We start from the raw sequence: 7,702 nt of genomic DNA, 5'->3' as shown, positions 1-7,702 counted from the left end.
GCGGTTCTGCCTGTTGCTATGCGGTGGCCGCGTCAGCTGTCTCACTTCTCGGTGGAGAAACGTAACAGACTGCCCCGCCGGGGAAGGGAGATCCCGAAGGGCAGGGGACTGCATCCGCTGTCCGGAGGGATCGGGATGTTGCTGCTAACCAGGGTCGTCCGACTCTGTTTCTCTTGAGCCAGTCAGCCTGAAGAAGTCCTTGGCAAGTCCGGGTTTCCAAGGCACTCTGCAATTTGTCTTCAGGAGAGATTTCTGACAACCTACAGCATCACAACCACGCTAAAAACTCAACCGGTCAGCCAGCAAGCACGGCACAAACTTCACTAAGTTTTGCCAGACTATTTCCCTCTTATGCCCCCTTCTATATTAAAGGGCAGCTCAGCAGCACTTGGAACGCGTCCACAAATTTGAAAATTGCGCTTTCAAAGACATCATTCTCAAACAAAGATAATACAATGCAATGGTTCAAAATCCTATGCCAGGAAGAAAAACACCAACTAGTGAATAAAGGCTTCTTCTCACGTTAGCGGCTCCGACTTAAGCCATCGGCGTTACCGTTGAGATCACCTTTTTCACTAAAGCTTCGGCTGTCCGTTTCACGGAACAACCTTACCTTCCTGTTTCTGTGCGAAGAAACACATGAGCATGAATCACTCACATTTCGGAACAACCTATCCCTCTCCTTACGTGTTGCGCACCAGTCACGCATTTTCTGGGCACGGGCGCATTTGTGCCTTTGGGATAGTCGCTTTCTTTTTCGCGATAACTTCAACTTGTTCCATTCTTTCTCGCGCCTGCCTTTCCGCTTTTTTCTGCGGCAGCACTGGAACACAGGCTTTCTGCTTTCTTTTTGCAATCGTTTGCGTTTGCTCTCCTTAAGATGGCAGCAATCTTTCTCGCGCCTGCCCTTCCGCGTTTTTCGTCGGCAGCACTGGAATACTAGCCTTCTGCTTTCTTTCTGCAATCGTTTGAGTTTGCTCTCCTTACGATGGCAGCAATCTTTCTCGCGCCTGCCTTTCCGCGTTTTACGGTGGCAGCACTTGAATACTCTAGTGCTACTTTCTTTCAGCGCGAGCTCTAGCAAGCTAGCGGTAACCGGAGCTAGTAGGACACCGGTGTCATCGAATTGGTCAAAGCAGTCAAAGTGCGGTGCCGCGTCTGCATCGAGGCCAGCAGCGCATGACTCACCTTCAGACAAGTCCGAACAACAACTGCTCACGCCAGTCGCGTCAATCCCCCCTTCTAGGCATTTGCTCTGGCGGCTCGCCACTCAGTGCGTCGCCTCGCTCAGAGCTAACCGGGGCACGATCAAGCTCCTTCGACAGCTGGGGCGCTTCGGATTGCGTGAGGGTCATATGTGCTACGTCCGCGTTCGCACTGGGGTTGCTTTCGCGAATACAACCTAGCTTGGTATCAGGGCACGAACGATTCTGACTCTGCTCTGGTCGCTCGCTGTCGCCTTCGCAAGTCTCGCTCTCTACAGCGGACGCGCACTCCTCGTCGGTCTGCCCTGGCTGATCACAACTCGCGGGTTGCGCAGCTTCCCTGATTGGCAATTCGCTTTTCTGCGCGCCCTGCTCTACAACACAGTCGATTTCGGAGACTGAAAGTTTCTCCTCTCCTAGATCGTTTCCAGCTCCGTCGCGCTCTACACAACCTTCTGCTTTCGACTCGAGAGGCGGTTCAGTTATTGCCAGTTCCCCACTCTCATTTGATGGAACTGTATCTCCTGCAGCTACTTGGGTCGGCATGCACTTCACCTCGCTTAACGGCGTCACTTCGGACTTCTCGCCGTTGGAGCTGGCGCTAACCTTCTCAGCTAGTGGCTCGACCAAGGTAACACGATACCCCTCTGTTAGAGGCTCGGTCGGCTCGCTACTGCGGTCACGTTGCTCGGCCGTTTCCCCAAGCTGTTTCTCACACTCCGGTGCAAATTCGATTTGCTCCGGAACTTCCGCACTGTTTAGCCATTCGCTTACAGCGGCTTTCAACTGATAGGCCAAATCAAAGTATGCCTCGTTACAATGTTTCTCGCTCTCATATCTCTTCCGAAGATCCTGAGGCGTTATCTGATATCGTATCAGCAATGACTCTTTTAGTTCATCGTAATTTTTCAAGCGGTCGCCAACCAATCGCTTGATTTCTTCCGACGCTTCAGCGGAGAGAAGAGCTACCAACTTCTGCGCCCAACTATCTCGCTCGAAACGTTTACTTCTGCAGACATTCTCGAAGTCTGCCAAATACTCGGCCACATCCTCGGCAATGAGGAACGGTGGCGGACCATCTCGCGGTATTGAACCGTTACACTGAATGGCATTGCAAGCTTTAATCCTTTCCACGCTCATTCTATGTGCTGATATCTCCAGCTGCATCAGTTTCCTTACGCGGGCGTCCTCTTTCTCGAAACGTTCCCTACGTTCACGCATCTCTTTCTCGTGACGTTCTCCACGTTCACGTTCCTCTTTCTCTTGACGTTCCTCTTTCTCGTGACGCTTTCTACGTTCACGTTCCTCTTGACGTTCGTCAATGATCTCAAGGCATTCCAAAAGCTCGTCATCTTCAGCTTCCAACGCAAGAATAGCCTTTAACACTTCTGGTTTTCTGAGTTTGTCTGACAAATTCAGACCCAACTCCTCCGCAAGCTCCAGCAATTTCGGTTTGCGCAACGACTTCAAATCCAAATTCATGGCTGTTCCGAATGCTGCCTTCTCTACTGCCCACTATTGCCTTGCTGCAATTAACCCAGCAACAACGACAACACAATTACCAGCTCTGTTCTCTACTTAACAAAAGCCTGGCAAAACTCAGTAGAAGAAAGTCCCGCACTCACCAAACCTCGCAGCCAAGAATCCAACGCAGTCGTTCCGCTGCAGGCAACCAGTCATCACACAGGGCTCGTTGCACTGCTCCCGACTTTCCGCTGAGCTGCTTTGATTCACGGGTCACGCCTCGGACATCTCCGCTCTTCCCACCAGATGTTGCACCTCGGTCAGGCCTGGCTCGTTTCACCGACCACGGTCACTGCTTGGTCGTCCTCGTCTCTCCGCTTTCCGCTGTTCACCAGTTGTTGGACGATGGTATCGCCTGGCTCGTCCCTCCAACCACGGTTACGGCTTGGTCGTCGTCGTCCCACCGCTGTTCACCAATTGTTAGGATTGGGGTGTGCACCCCTCGGTGGCGTTGGCCTGGCGGCTCCGTGGACGGCGGACGGCATCAAAGGTGCCAGCAAAGACGAGGCGTCTTTTAACGAAACAACCTTTACTGTAACATCAGGAAGAAACGGGCAGTGAAGCTGACCCGGAGAGATTACAGACACTCTCACACAGCTGGTGTCTAGCGTCGTGCCGACGGCGCGTCAAAGTAGTCTCTGTCTCAGCGGAGTTGGCCGCTGCTTTTTATAGTTTTTCCACTTCACAGGGAAAGGGTAAACCCTCACAAGAAAGGGAGAGCCAAACATGTTGGTTCACGACGAATGACTCAATCGCAGATGGTCCGACCTCATCTCCTCCACCTCCTGCAGACGGGCGAGGACGGCTCCCTCTCTCACGAGCTCCAGGCTTGGCTGGCGTTTGCCCACACACACGCACGCACACACATTTGGCGCGTGGCAGGAACACGTCGAGTCTTGCCCGCGGGAGGAAGCGTTGCGCGGCCGATGAACGGCGTCGAAATGGCCGATCCGCTCGCGGTTCTGCCTGTTGCTATGCGGTGGCCGCGTCAGCTGTCTCACTTCTCGGTGGAGAAACGTAACACCGCCAGCTTGACTCCACGTGCGAGTCGCTTTTCAATGCGGCCTTACACGTCGCTTCTGCTGATAATGCTGGCTTATTACAGTCGGCGACAACCGCAATCGTTGGTGTCGTTGAACATGCTACCTTCATGTGTCCTGGAGTGGCGTAAGGGCGTTTCGAAGCCGATGGTTCTTGGGTAATTTAAATTTTTATTCATTCATTTTGGTTATGTATAGCACTGCAACATGTGATTACTTGCATCAGATGCCAACCACTAGGTAACTAGAACACAAGCATTTACCCTATTTTCCTGCATTGCTTTGCTAGTATGGAAGGCGTGAAATGAATGTGTATCAATGATTTAATTTCATTCATATCAACTGTGGAAATGCTGACACAACCAGTGCTGCACGGATTGCCGGCAAACTGGGTCCTTTTGCATAGACATGCAAGGGGTCGATGTCAGCGAAGAAAAGTATTGTACGCTTTTAACCATGTATAGTGGCTGCCTGTGTACGATACACCATCGTATTTTTCACTATTTCACATGCAAACATTTAATAAAAAAGAGAAATGACATCTGTTCTCTGTGCGATTTCTTGCTGCGATCGGATACGCTTGCTCGCAAGCGCGTGCGACCGTGAAAGCACTATGCTCGTGGTTGGTTTTTCTTACCGTTCCTGCTGCAAGCTGGTCATGCCGCAGCAGGAATAGTGCGGTGCAGTAGAAAATCTGTGGGTAGAGCGTTCTCCCGGGCGCGTATTGACAAACCATATCCCGTAGGAGCACTCGAGCAGACGACGCTCTGACGCGCAAGCACGTGACACAACGTCACTTCCGCGAGTAGCAGCGACGCTGTTTCTCCCTAGCGCCTTGTGACGAGACTACACATGGTTTCAGTTTCGTTTCATGCAGGGCTCGCATTTACGTTTTTTTCCCGCTGGTGTTTGTCAAAGGTACTCATGTTTCGGTGTCGTTTTCGCGCAGCGCCCGTATTTTCGCACGGCTGTCGACTGAAGTTCACGTAAAAATAACGCGAATTGCCGTCGGCTAAAAGTTCGGTCACGCGATCACGTTAATTTCGGTCCAGTGACCACTGCGCGGGCTTTTTGCTCTGGTGTTCTGTAAACGTCGGTCGGTTACCGGTCACGTGTTACGTAAATTTCAGTCCAGTGGTCACTTGCGCGGCTGTTCTTGTTCTGGTATTTTCTGGAATCGTCGCTCGGCTCGGCTACACCCCGAAGTTTGCACTTCTCCCCATCCGCATAGCTCCACGCATTTCGTCCGGTGCTTCTGGGTTGTACGCACGTGCACTTGGCTCATCCGTTGCGCGCTGCGCTAACCAGGGTGATTTTGTGCTTGGCGAACTTGTGTGTCGATTGCGGATAACTAGAGATGATGGACGAGCTCCCAGAGCCGCTCGAGCTCGTAAAAGATGAGCTCGCGTCAAAAGGGCTCGGATCAGTGTATCGCGCGAACCTGACAAACGAGGCAGCCGTCAACGAATGGCTGGAAGCCTACAGCGTCGAAACCAACAAGTCTTGGATTGTGCAAAAGGTTCAAAAGGATGGAGAAAGATACGTACTTTGCCGATCAGCCAGTATTGCTCATAGCAGTATATTTCAATCATTGTCAAATCATTTATACTCGGCTAGTGCTATATGTGGGTTGAATTTCAGTCAATTTAACAAAAAGTGGAGCTACATTTCTCGCTTATACACTGGAGTCGAAAGTACACGAGCGCAATATATTAGGCGATAGTTTCCATGCAGACCAATGCAGTTAGCTGGCAAGCGCGAGAGAAGAGGCTTTTGAAGGAAGTCATCACCTCGAAGCTAAATGACTAATTGTAGAAATGATGACACAAAGTGCTAGTCACATGCCGTCAATCTGATAACTTTCCCTTGTAAACGTTCGTAAAATCAGTTTACAGAAAAAAAAAATCTTAGCCAAAGAACTTATACTGAGTGAACATCTAGTGAATATCTGCCGCAAATGTTAATAATATATCATTATAGTATACATTATAATGTCCACGTTGAAGAGAGTAGAAAGTGGACATGTACCGAATACCCACATATGCCCACACATCTCTTGATGAGATATTAAATGATATTCTGTAGATGTGTAGCCAACATCTTTTTAGGGATCAGAGCAATTGCTGAAAAGTGCCAAAGAAGATAATTGTTTATCCAAGGTAAAAATTTCCTACTGGTTTCTTGTGGGGATCCTACTAGTTCCAGTAGTACTGGTTTATAAACACATTCCCCATAGCCACTGGAATCGGTAGCGGCTGGGTCTCCCTGCAGAAGGTCGGTTGTGTGCATTGGTTCTGGTGGGCCTGTTGACCTATGAAAATCTTGGTGCAGCAGCTGCCTAGGGCCGCACTATCAAAATGAAGACAAGGGCAAAGGTTTTATAAGTATGAATCATACTTTATTATTTTCCATGTCTACAAAAGTTCTGCAATCTGCGTGGACACTTTTGTCTTGCTGTGTGGTACTGCTGCAGGTGTTCCAGCTTCAATCAGATGTTGCAATGAAGTTAGCTGCACAGCAAGATTTTTTTCAGAAAAACATACAGCACCACACTACTTTAATTTGAATATCAACAATTTGGAAAGCAGCCATTCAAGAACAATGCATTTGGATTACGTTTGTGTACTTGCATCGCCAAGGGCTTAGATTACTTCCAACCAAAGCCATCATCTCAGCTTTTAGACATTAGTTGATGGCATGGTACCCTGCCAATTTAACAGTCAAACCATTCCATATGTGACACACCACAAATTGTTAGTGCTGCGCTTCGCATGCTATACAGCTGCTTACAGTGCGACCAATCATGTTTCTGTCTAGTTTGAGCTTTTTCAGAATCAGTGCGTGGCGAGCCTGTGTATGCATTTGGACCAGAATATGAGAGTGAAAGTGTGTGCAATGACAACTGGTGCATGTGGAGAATATGCACTTCATGTGTTATATGTAGACTATGCGAGACAAGTGCAATCCACTGTGTGCGTGGTCTTCTCTATAACTCGAACCAATTCACTGCACTACAACATTGTCATCAACCATTTGTATCCTCATTTTCCTTTTATTTCCCTTTTCTCCCTTCTCTAGTGTGGAGCAGCACGCTAGGGTCATACTGCTGCTGGCTGAACTCTCCACCTTTCTTTTCGTTGAATTATTTTCATCGCTATCTTGCTTATTCACTGTGCTTTGGGCCTCCTTGCAAACACAAATGTGGCTATTTGCAATTCAAAGTAGGTTCTTTGATGGCTGCATGGCTGCCCAGTGTCATTTGTAGAACTGAAGTCACATCTGCCACTTTTTCCTGCCAAAAAGTTGAAGGCATTTGCCAGTAAAACAAACTGCTTCTGCATAAATGGTTTACAATGTATTGCTTGCCGTGCATTTACTAAACAGCAAAGGCATTGTTTCACCTAAATTTAGAAGCAGTGTATTTCAGTTTTGTTTAGTATAGTGTCCCAAATTGACTTAGGCTTTGCAGGATTCTGTAGTGTAGGTCTCCGGCTCATTTTTGACCAATGATTTTTTTTAACATGCATTGACATCCCACAGTAAGTGGGTGCCTTACATTTTTCTCTATCAAAACATGGTCACTATGGCTGGGATCGAACTCAGGTCCCTCAAATTTAAATGCCTAAAACTGGTTGTTTCATACTATCTCCTAGACGACTTTCATCGGGGTAGCCTTGTAGTACCTAATTTACTATAGCCACAAGTCCTTGTAGTACCTAATTTACTATAAACACACTTGTGGCACATGATGATGACATTAACAAGCGTTTCTTTGAAATGCTGGATTGCTAGCTGACCAGTGTGCAAACCATAAGGGAGTGATGTCAAAATACTCTGGTTCTCCCCTCTTCAAGTGTTGCTATAATTTGTGAGCTTAATCCTTTAATTTTGTAGCAATGATTCCTTCTTCAAAAAGATTGGTAGGCATAATGG

This window comes from Amblyomma maculatum, chromosome 1, assembly GCF_055883805.1.
Source record: "Amblyomma maculatum isolate TAMU_Amacu chromosome 1, ASM5588380v1, whole genome shotgun sequence".
Taxonomy (NCBI): domain Eukaryota; kingdom Metazoa; phylum Arthropoda; class Arachnida; order Ixodida; family Ixodidae; genus Amblyomma; species Amblyomma maculatum.
The sequence above is the reverse complement of the archived record's forward strand: the minus strand, read 5'-3'. Positions refer to the sequence as shown.